We start from the raw sequence: 13,097 nt of genomic DNA on the forward strand, positions 1-13,097 counted from the left end.
GAAACAGTATTGAAGTGAATTATTCAGAAACACTTTCTGAGAGTTGAACTACTATTAATATATACTAGAATAGTAAGCTGTTTATCGGGTAGTCAGAGTTTAGTGCTAGAGAAAGCATCAGTAGAGTTGTGGCCTTTGGCCTTTTTCTTCAACATTGATAAATTATTCTCAGCACATAAAGAATCTTAAGTGTAGTTGATAATTTTCCAAAAGACATTTGTGGCATTAAGTGAGAATGTGAAAGTCATGTCTGACTCTTTGCAACCCCATGGACTATGGGAATTCTCCAGGCCAGGATACTGGAGTGGGTAGCCTATCCCTTCTCCAGAGGATCTTCCTGACCCAGGAATCAAAGTGGGGTCTCCTGCATTGCAGGCAGATTCTTTACCAACTGAACTATCAGGGAAGCCCTTAAGTGAGATTCAGTTTTATATAATGAATGTCTCACTGTAATCTAGAATATCATACATATCAGTAATTGAGTTCTTGAGCCTCATTCAAAAGAAGGGTCAATATTTTCAATATTCAGAATCAGTCTTTCTCAAGCAGCATTTCAAGGAAGAAAGAAGCATTGATTAGTCCCAGTACCCTCCAATGATTATAATGGTATCTAAGTCCAACTTAAACATTCATTGCTTTGGAATAAGGCATTGTCTACTGTGAAAATTTGTAAGACTATTTCATAGAAAATAGATTTTGTCACCAGAACATGATTAGAATTGGACTAATTATTTCCTAAGAAGTATACTTTCTGGAAAGGAAGGGTGTACATAGTCCAGAGTGTGGGCCAGTTACAAATGGTTTTGGATCTTTTGCAATAGGGAGACTTTAATGCATGAGTGGGCTACACAGTGGTGGGGTAGCTGGAAAACCAAACAGTGAAATGAGAGTTGAAGCTGAGATTAGAAATAGCTGGCAGCTGCTCCCACTGCTGGACTTGAAGAAGCAAAAGAAGCCAAAGGCCCAGGATAACCTGGTGGAAGCAGGAACAAATGGTAAGCTTGCCAACAGAACTCGAACCAAAAGAGGAGATGGCCACCTCATCTTGAAAAGCCTCCTACAGGGGGGAGGAGCCAAGATGGCAGAGGAATAGGACGGGGAGACCACTTTCTCCCCTACAAATTCTTCAAATGAACCATTGAATGCTGAGCAAAGTTCAGAAAACAACTTCTGATCGCTAGCTGAGGACATCAGGCACCCAGAAAAGCAGCCCATTGTATTTGAAAGGAGGTAGGACAAAATATAAAAGTTAAAAAGATTTGAGACAAAAGAGCGAGGGACGGAGACCCATCCCAGGGAGGGAGTCTTAATAGAGGAAGTTTCCAAACACCAGGAAACCCTCACACTGGCTGGTCTGGGGGAAGTTTTCGAATCTCGGAGGGCAACCTAACTGGGAGGAAAAATAAATAAAACCCACATATTCCATGCCTAAAAGCAACACCCAGCAGGAAAGTACCCCAGATGCCCGCATCTGCCACCAGCAAGTGGGGGCGGAACGGAGAGGAGCCGGAGGCATTGCTTAGGGTTAGGACCAGGCCTGAGTGCCCTGAGGGCAATCGGAGGGAGCTTTTGTGAGATAGCAACTTAAACTGTGGGATAGCAAAAGAGAGAGAGAAAATTAACCTGCCCGAACACACTGCCGGCCGTTTGCAGAACAAAGGGACCGAGCAATTCCAGAGGAGCTAGCTGGCTGCAGACAGGCCGGAGGCAGAAGGCAGGGGGGAGGGGAAAGGGGCAAACTCAGCCCCAGAGACGGCATCCCCTACCACACTGCAAACAGGCCACCAGTTTCTAACCAAAGACTTCCTGAGATTCTGGATGGGTGACATCCGCCGGGAGAGTCGCAGCTAAACACAAGGCACACGCACCCGACCAGCAGAAACTGAGGCTGGGACCGCGGAGGGGAGAAGGTGCGCCGGGGAGAGTGTGCCCGTCAAGCTCCTGGCTGCCTCAGCTGCTTGGCCGGGGAAGGCACAAAACGCAGGCGCAACCGAGTCCGCGCTTTTGTGGAGGACCCGAAAACTGGAACCGTATGCAATGCAGAGCACGCTCCATATAGAGCAGCCGGGAGCCTGAGCAGCGTACACAGGGAAAGCAGCGCCCCTCCCTCCCCGCAGCGCGACAGAACTAGCGAACCTGAACAAGAGACCACCTCCGCCCGCCTGTGTCAGGGCGGAAATTAGACACTGAAGAAACCGGCAAACAGAAACAAAAAAACAAAGGGAACCGCTTCAGAAGGGACCGGTGCAACAGATCAAAATCCCTGTAGATAACATCGACTGCACCGGAAGGGACCTATAGATATCGAGAAGTATAAGCTGGAACGAGGAGCTATCTGAAACTGAACCGAACCCACACTGACTGCAACAGCTCCAGAGAAATTCCTAGATATATATTTACCTTTTCTTTTTAATTGAAAAAAAAAATTCTTTTCTTTTCTTTTTTATTTTTTCTCTTTTATTTTCTTTTAAAATTCCCTATTACTCCCCCATTATTCCTTAACTTTCATTTTCATATATTTTTATGATTTTTTTAATTAGGAAAAAAATTTCTTTCCTCTTTTTTTTCTTTTCTTTTTTTCTCTTATTTTCTTTAAAGTCCTCTATTACTCCTCTACTACTCCTTAATTTTAATTTTCATTTCACTATAACCTTGCAAAAAAAAAAAAAGAGAGAGAAGCCCTATTTTTAATCCGAACTTCATATATATTTTTAAAATTTTTTGTGTTTCTGTTTTTGTTTTTAATATTGTATTTTTAACAGTCTAACCTCTACTCTAGATATTTAATCTTTGCTTTTCAGTATGTGATATTAATTTTGGACATTTAAGAATCCAATATTCACTTCCCATTTTTATTCAGGAGTGTGTTGATTACTCTCTCCCACTTTTGACTCTCTGTTTTCTACCTCAGAACACCTCTATTTCCTCCTTTCTCCTTCTCTTCCCAATCCAATTCTGTGAATCTCTGTGGGTGTCTGGGCTACGGAGAACACTTTGGGAACAGACAACTGTGTAGGTCTGTCTCTCTCCTCTTGAGTTCCCCCTTTTCTCCTCCTGCTCATCTCTATCTCCCTCCTCCCTCTCCTCTTTTTCATGTAACTCTGTGAACCTCTCTGGTTGTCCCTGACGGTGGAGAATCTTTTCACCATTAACCTAGAAGTTTTATCATCAGTGCTGTATAGTTGGAGAAGTCTTGAGACTACTGGAAGAATAAAACTGAAATCCAGAGGCAGGAGACTTAAGCCCAAAACCTGAGAACACCAGAAAACTCCTGACTACATGGAACATTAAGTAATAAGAGACCTTCCAAAAGCCTCCATACCTACACTGAAACCAACCACCACCCAAGAGCCAGTAAGTTTCAGAGCAAGACATACCATGCAAATTCTCCAGCAATGCAGAAACATAGCCCTGAGCGTCAACATACAGGCTGCCGAAAGTCACACCTAGCACACAGACCCATCTCAAAACTCATTACTGGACACTCCATTGCACTCCAGAGAGAAGAAATCCAGTTCCATGCACCAGTACACGGACGCAAGCATTCCCTAATCAGCAAACCTCAACAAGCCAATCGTCCAACCCCACCCACTGGGTGAAACCTCCACAACAAAAAGGAACCATAGACCTCCAGAATACAGAAAGCCCACTCCAGACACAGCAATCTAAACAAGAAGAAAAGGCAGAGAAATATTCAACAGGTAAAGGAACATGAAAAATGCCCACCAAGTCAAACAAAAGAGGAGGAGATAGGGAATCTACCTGAAAAAGAATTTAGAATAATGATAATAAAAATGATCCAAAATCTTGAAAACAAAATGGAGTTACAGATAAATAGCCTGGAGACAAAGATTGAAAAGATGCAAGAAATGTTTAATAAAGACCTAGAAGAAATAAAAAAGAGTCAATTAAAAATGAATAATGCAATAAATGAGATCAAAAACACTCTGGAGGGAACCAAGAGTAGAATAACGGAGACAGAAGATAGGATAAGTGAGGTAGAAGATAAAATGGTGGAAATAAATGAAGCAGAGAGAAAAAAAAGAAAAAAGAATCAAAAGAAATGAGGACAACCTCAGGGACCTCTGGAACAATGTGAAACGCCCCAACATTTGAATCATAGGAGTCCCAGAAGAAGAAGACAAAAAGAAAGGCCAAGAGAAAATGCTCGAGGAGATAATAGCTGAAAACTTCCCTAAAATGGGGAAGGAAATAGCCACCCAAGTCCAAGAAACCCAGAGGGTCCCAAACAGGATAAACCCAAGGTGAAACACCCCAAGACACATATTAATCAAATTAACAAAGATCAAACACAAAGAACAAATATTAAAAGCAGCAAGGGAGAAACAACAAATAACACACAAAGGGATTCCCATAAGGATAACAGCTGATCTATCAATAGAAACCCTTCAGGCCAGAAGGGAATGGCAGGACATACTTCAAGTAATGAAAGAGAATAACCTACAACCCAGATTACTGTACCCAGCAAGGGTCTCATTCAGATATGAAGGAGAATTCAAAAGCTTTACAGACAAGCAAACACTGAGAGAATTCAGCACCACCAAACCAGCTCTTCAACAAATGCTAAAGGATCTTCTCTAGACAGGAAACACAGAAAGGTTGTATAAACGTGAACCCAAAACAACAAAGTAAATGGCAACGGGACCATACCTATCAAAAATTACCTTAAATGTAAATGGGTTCAATGCCCCAACCAAAAGACAAAGACTGGCTGAATGGATACAAAAACAAGACCCCTATATATGCTGTCTACAAGAGACCCACCTCGAAACAAGGGACACATACAGACTAAAAGTGAAGGGCTAGAAAAAAATATTTCATGCAAATGGAGACCAAAATAAAGCAGGAGTCACAATACTCATATCAGATAAAATAGACTTTCAAATAAAGGCTGTGAAAAGAGACAAAGAAGGACACTACATAATGATCAAAGGATCAATCCAAGAAGATATAACAATTATAAATATATATGCACCCAACATAGGAGCACCACAATATGTAAGGCAAACGCTAACGAGTATGAAAGAGGAAATTAATAGTAACACAATAATAGTGGGAGACTTTAATACCCCACTCACAACTATGGATAGATCAACTAAACAGAAAATTAACAAGGAAACACAAACTTTAAATGACACAATAGACCAGCTAGCCCTAATTGATATCTATAGGACACATCATCCCAAAACAATCAACTTCACCTTTTTCTCAAGTGCACACAGAACCTTCTCCAGAATAGATCACATCCTGGGCCACAAATCTTGTCTTGGTAAATTCAAAAAAATTGAAATCATTCCAGTCATCTTTTCTGACCACAGTGCAGTAAGATTAGATCTCAATTACAGGAAAAAAATTATTAAAAATTCAAACATATGGAGGCTAAATAACACGCTTCTGAATAACCAACAAATCATAGAAGAAATAAAAAAGACATGAAAATTTGCATAGAAATGAATGAAAATGAAAACACAACAACCCAAAACCTATGGGACACTGTAAAAGCAGTGCTAAGGGGAAGGTTCATAGCATTACAGGTTTACCTCAAGAAAGAAGAAAAAAGTTAAAGAAATAACCTAACTCTACACCTAAAGCAACTAGAGAAGGAAGAAATGAAGAACCCCAGGGTTAGTAGAAGGAAAGAAATCTTAAAAATTAGGGCAGAAATAAATGCAAAAGAAACTAAAGAGACCATAGCAAAAATCAACAAAGCTAAAAGCTGGTTTTTTGAAAAAATAAACAAAATTGGAAAACCATTAGCAAGACTCATTAAGAAACAAAGGGAGAAGAACCAAATTAACAAAATGAGAAATGTAAGTAGATCACAACAGACAACATTGAAATACAAAGGATCATAAGAGACTACTACCAGCAGCTCTATGCCAATAAAATGGACAACTTGAAAGAAATGGACAAATTCTTAGAAAAGTATAACTTTCCAAAACTGAACCAGGAAGAAATAGAAGATCTTAACAGACCCATCACAGGCAAGGAAATTGAAACTGTAATCAGAAATCTTCCAGCAAACAAAAGCCCAGGACCAGATGGCTTCACAGCTGAATTCTACCAAAAATTTAGAGAAGAGCTAACACCTATCTTACTCAAACTCTTTCAGAAAATTGCAGAAGAAGGTAAACTTCCAAACTCATTCTATGAGGCCACCATCACCCTAATTCCAAAACCAGACAAAGATGCCACAAAAAAAGAAAACTACAGGCCAATATCACTGATGAACATAGATGCAAAAATCCTTAACAAAATTCTAGCAAACAGAATCCAACAACATACTAAAAAAATCATACACCATGACCAAGTGGGCTTTATCCCAGGAATGCAAGGATTCTTTAATATCCACAAATCAATCAATGTGATACACCACATTAACAAATTGAAAGATAAAAACCATATGATTATCTCAGTAGATGCAGAGAAAGCCTTTGACAAAATTCAACACCCATTTATGATTAAAACTCTCCAGAAAGCAGGAATAGAAGGAACATACCTCAACATAATAAAAGCTATATATGACAAACCCACAGCAAGCATCACCCTCAATGGTGAAAAATTGAAAGCATTTCCCCTGAAATCAGGAACAAGACAAAGGTGCCCACTCTCACCACTACTATTCAACATAGTGTTGGAAGTTTTGGCCACAGCAATCAGAGCAGAAAAAGAAGGAAAAGGAATCCAGATAGGAAAAGAAGAAGTGAAACTCTCACTGTTTGCAGATGACATGATCCTCTACATAGAAAACCCTAAAGACTCTTCCAGAAAATTACTAGAGCTAATCAGTGAATATAGTAAAGTTGCAGGATTTAGAATTAACACACAGAAATCCCTTGCATACACTAACAATGAAAAAACAGAAAGAGAAATTAAGGAAACAATACCATTCACCATTGCAACAAAAAGAATAAAATACTTAGGAGTATATCTACCTAAAGAAACAAAAGACCTATACATAGAAAACTATAAAACAGTGATGAAAGAAATCAAAGAGGACACAAACAGATGGAGAAACATACCATGTTCATGGATAGGAAGTATCAATATTGTCAAAATGGCTATTCTACCCAAAGCAATCTATAGATTCAATGCAATCCCTATTAAGCTACCAACGGTATTTTTCACAGAACTAGAACAAATAATTTCACAATTTGTATGGAAATGCAAAAAACCTCGAATAGCCAAAGTAATCTTGAGAAAGAAGAATGGAACTGGAGGAATCAACCTGCCTGACTTCAGACTATACTACAAAGCCACAGTCATGAAGACAGTATGGTACTGGCACAAAGACAGAAATATAGATCAATGGAACAGAATAGAAAGCCCAGAGATAAATCCATGAATCTATGGACACCTTATCTTCAACAAAGAAGGCAAGGATATACAATGGAAAAAAGACAATCTCTTTAACAAGTGGTGCTGGGAAAACTGGTCAACCACTTGTAAAAGAATGAAACTAGAACACTTTCTAACACCATACACAAAAATAAACTCCAAATGGATTAAAGATCTAAATGTAAGACCAGAAACTGTAAAACTCCTAGAGGAGAACATAGGCAAAACACTCTCCGACATAAATCACAGCAGGATCCTCTATGACCCACCTCCCAGAATATTGGAAATAAAAGCAAAAATAAACAAATGGGACCTAATGAAACTTAAAAGCTTTTGCACTACAAAGGAAACTACAAGCAAGGTGAAAAGACGGCCCTCAGATTGGGAGAAAATAATAGCAAATGAAGCAACAGACAAAGAATTAATCTCAAAAATATACAAGCAACTCCTGAAGCTCAATTCCAGAAAAATAAATGATCCAATCAAAAAATGGGCCAAAGAACTAAACAGACATTTCTCCAAAGAAGACATACACATGGCTAACAAACACATGAAAAGATGCTCAACATCACTCATTATCAGAGAAATGCAAATCAAAACCACAGTGAGGTACCATTACACACCAGTCAGGATGGCTGCCATCAAAAATCTACAAGCAATAAATGCTGGAGAGGGTGTGGAGAAAAGGGAACCCTCTTACATTGTTGGTGGGAATGCAAACTAGTACAGCCACTATGGAGAACAGTGTGGAGATTTCTTAAAAGCCTGGAAATAGAACTGCCATATGACCCAGCAATCCCACTTCTGGGCATACACACTGAGAAAACTAGAATTGAAAGAGACACGTGCACCGCAATGTTCATCGCAGCACTGTTTATAATAGCCAGGACATGGAAGCAACCTAGATGCCCATCAGCAGATGAATGGATAAGGAAGGTGTGGTACATATACACCATGGAATATTACTCAGCCATTAAAAAGAATTCATTCGAATCAGTTCTAATGAGATGGATGAAACTGGAGCCCATTATACAGGGTGAAGTAAGCCAGAAAGATAAAGAACATTATAGCATACTAACACATATATATGGAATTTAGAAAGATGGTAATGACAACCCTATATGCAAAGCAGAAAAAGAGACACAGATGTACAGAACAGACTTTTGGACTCTGTGGGAGAAGGCAAGGGTGGGATGTTTCGAGAGAACAGCATTGAAACGTGTATTATCTATGGTGAAACAGATCACCAGCCCAGGTGGGATGCATGAGACAAGTGCTCCGGCCTGGTGCACTGGGAAGACCCAGAGGGATCAGGCAGAGAGGGAGGTGGGAGGAAGGATCGGGAAGGGGAATACATGTAAATCCATCGCTAATTCATGTCAATGTATGACAAAAACCACTACAATATTGTAAGGTAATTAGCCTCCAACTAATAAAAATAAATGGAAAAAAAAAAAAAAAAAGAAATACTTCCTAGAGTACAGTGGAAAGCAGAATGACCCTGGCTTCTCTTTTCCCTTCATTCGGCCCTCCCGCCAGTCAACATGTCCCGTGTGAAAGCCAGTTAATCAGGGAGCCTGGAGGAAGCAGCCTTCAGACCCCAGTCCTCCTGGAATACAGAACAGTGATGGAAAGGGACAATGAGAGAATTTGAGGGCAAACAAACCCAGGACCAGCACACCTAGCACATATTGTTATCCCTCTTTGGCACTACACTTTCACACTTTGTCACTACAGTTGAAAGAAAAGCTTATAGAAGGAAAATTATGACATAGGCTATATATCAGTTGTTTCTAATATTTACTATTATGTGAGTGTTAGTCACTAGGATGTGTCAGACTCTTTGAGACCTCATGGACTATAGCCCACCGAGCACCTCTGTCCATGAGATTCTCCAGACAAGAATACTGGAGTGGGTTGCCATTCCCTTCTCTAGGGGATCTTTCCAACCCAGGGACCGAACCCGCATCTCCTGCACTGTAGGCAGATTCTTTACCGCTGAGCCACCAGGGAAGCCCAACCTCATCAGAAACTTTTACAGACAATCCCTATACATGAACACTGCAATTTTAAAATTAGATGTATATATTTATATCTTATTTTTATCCATATATTTATAATTTTTGTAAAATATAAATTGCACCTGAATGGATTATTTTATACAAAACCTGACATACACCACCTACTTAAGAGACAACTATAGAATAACATTGGCAATACTTTAAGAAGTGATAATCCTGCTGTGTGTAGAGCATAATTCATTTTTGATACAAAGGCTTTTTAAAAATAAATTTATTCATTTTTATTGGAGGCTGATTGCTTTACAATATTGTAGTGGTTTTGTCATACATTGCCATGAATCAGCCACACGTGTACATGTTTTCCCCATCCTGAATCCTCCTCTGACCTCCCTCCCCATCCCATCCCTCTGGGTCATCCCAGTGCACCAGGCCAGATCACCCTGTCCCATGCATCAAACGTGGACTGGTGATCCATTTCACATATGATGATATGCTTGTTTCAATGCCATTCTTCCAAATCATCCCACCCTTGCCTTCTCCCACAGTGTCCAAAAGACTGTTCTACACATCTGTGTCTCTTTTGCTATCACGTGTATAGGGTTATCATTACCATCTTTCTAAATTCCATATATATGCATTAATATACTGTATTGGTGTTTTTCTTTCTGGCTTACTTCACTCTGTATAATAGGCTCCAGTTTCATCCACCTCATTAGAAATGAGCAAATGTATTCTTTTTAATGGCTGAGTAATATTCCATTGTGTATATGTACCACAGCTTTCTTATCCATTCGTCTGTCCATGGGCATCTAGGTTGCTTCCATGTCCTGGCTATTATAAACAGGGCTGCAATGAGCATTAGGGTACACGTGTCTCTTTCAATTCTGGTTTCCTCATTGTGTATGCCCAGAAGTGGGATTGCTGGGTCATATGGCAGTTCTATTTCCAGTTTTTTAAGAAATCTCCACACTGTTCTCCATAGTGGCTGTACTAGTTTGCATTCCCACCAACAATGTAAGAGGGTTCCCTTTTCTCCACACCGTCTCCAGCATTTATTGCTTGTAGACTTTTGGATGGCAGCCATCCTGACTGGTGTGTAATGGTACCTCACTGTGGTTTTGATTTGCATTTCTCTGATAATGAGTGATGTTGAGCATCTTTTCATGTGTTTGTTAGCCATGTGTATGTCTTCTTTGGAGAAATGTCTGTTTAGTTCTTTGGCCCATTTTTTGATTGGGTCGTTTATTTTTCTGGAATTGAGCTTCAGGAGTTGCTTGTATATTTTTGAGATTAATTCTTTGTCTGTTGTTTCATTTCCTATTATTTGCTCCCATTATGAAGGTTGTCTTTTCACCTTGCTTAAGTCTCCTTCATTGTGCAAAGCTTTCAGTTTAATTAGGCCCCATTTGTTTATTTTTGCTTTTATTTACATCACTCTGGAGGTAGGTCATAGAGGATTCTGCTGTGGTTTATGTCAGAGAGTGTTTTGCCTAGGTTTTCTTCTAGGAGTTTTATAGTTTCTGGTCATAGGTTTAGATCTTTAATCCATTTTGAATTTATTTTTGTGTATGGTGTTTGAAAGTGTTGTAGTTTCATTCTTGTACAAGTGGTTGACCAGTTTTCCCACAAAGGCTTTATTTTTAACCATTCCTTAAAAGATTCGGTGGCATGCATGTGTACAAAACTGATGTTCACTAAAAAAAAACTAATGAACTAAAATTTTAATGAAGAATGAATGAAAAGGTTAGGTTAACAGAAAAACACTACTATGTAGTACTATAAAGTAAATTAAAAAGGATACAGAATATCAGTCCCTATAGAGCACATGCCTGATATTCAATCCCTGGTGATGATATATAATGGAAAAGAATATTAAAAGAATGTAGATGTACATATAAGTTATATATGGGTCTTCCTAGGGTGGCTCAGCATTAAGAATCTGCCTACCAATGTAGGAGACATGAGTTCAATCTTTGGGTTAGGAAGATCCCCTGGAGAAGGAAATGGCAACCCACTCCAGTTTTCTTGCCTGGAAAATTCCATGGACAGAGGAGCCTGGTGGACATCAGTCCATGAAGTTGCAAAAGAGTTGGACACAACTTAACAGCTAAACATCATAAAATCATATATAAATATATATTAAACATACAAGAATATAAAAACTATATATGTATAAAGTTGGATCAATTTGATATACACCTGAAGAAAAAAACATTGTAACTCAACTATACTTCAATAAAAGATCTTTTAAGGTACTATCCAAATAATATTGACACATTATTACCTAGCTATATTTAATAATATGTAATAGAAAGTAGGTGAAAGACTTTAACAGGCTCCAGAAACTTTATTATGTGTAGAACTAAAGAATGCTCTCACAGATGGAACTTCATCAGTCCTTTCTATCTGTTATCCAGTAGACTATGACAACATGAAAATATCTGCTTTGAATACCTTACAGCAAAAGGCCTGTGTACATGCACGCGTGTGTTTACAAGGCATTATGCAATTGATTGTCTTCCACTGACAGCAGAAGCAAAAATCTCTGTGGCTCTCCTCTCTCCAGGGGCCTGTCTCTCTCTTTAATATAGTGATAGAAAGTTACCTGGGAAGAAAAACTCAAGACATTGTGTTGAGTAAACAAGCTAACCACCATCCATCTGAAGAGAGCTTCAGATTAGAGGGGTTTGGGATTACAGGAGCATGAGATAACAGGAGAGACTGAGTTTACTGCCCACATGGGGTTCCTCCGCTGCCTGTCCTAGATCTGTGATCACGATTGAACTTTTCATCAAAACCCCCAAGAACCTCTACCCTGGATTGCCATTCTCTCCAGAAGGTAGAACATACTCTCTGTTGTTTGCGGAAAAAAGGAAAAGTGCTCGTTTTGGCAGCACATATACTCAAAAAAAAAAAAAAAAAAAGCAGAAAAAAGGAAAATTCATTTCAAAAGTTAAGAAATCTAGGGCTACTTTCCTTCCACAGTGAATGTAAGTAGTTTTTCAAATGTGCAACCCAACTTTGACTAATGATGAATAATTGACTACTTTCTCCTCTTGGCAGATGTAAATCCCCATATTTCACCTTGATTAACAACAGGAATATGAAAGAGAGAACAGGTTCAGTGTGGTCTGTTTGGAAAATATTGGTTATTCTTGCAACATAAATGCACAAGGAAAAAATTGTGAAAATGTAGAATTACGTCAAGCAAAATGAGGCCACTCATGTGCTGACATTTTTCCAGGAGTCATTGAATATTTCAACAATACAGTTATTTTATTCTTTACCGAATAGTAGAGTCAAAGTTAGCCAGAAGAGGTCAATGTCAATTTTAGTGTATCTAGTGTCAATATTAATTCAGGGTTTTTATTTCCCTACCAAAATGCATGGGCAGATAGACAGATGCTAGCCAATGTGACCACCAGGGTCAGTTACTTCCTTTTGCTCTAATTCTGGTAAAACAATCATACTCTACTCAAAATACATGATAGTTTTGTCTTAGCAAAAATTCAAAATCTAGCTGATTTTTACCTTGGAAGTAATAAGCCACTTATTCTCTCTAAACTGGACTATGCAATAATTGCCTGAGAGTTGCTGTAATGGCCACGGGTTCTTGGAAGTAAGTTTTATTTTCTAGTGGAGATATTTAAGGGAAAATCAGAAATTTTCAATGGAGGGTTTATTGTTGTTTTTTATTACTTTGTTTTTAAGGGATTT

The sequence above is a fragment of the Dama dama genome, chromosome 7 (genome assembly GCF_033118175.1).
Source record: "Dama dama isolate Ldn47 chromosome 7, ASM3311817v1, whole genome shotgun sequence".
NCBI classification, from domain to species: domain Eukaryota; kingdom Metazoa; phylum Chordata; class Mammalia; order Artiodactyla; family Cervidae; genus Dama; species Dama dama.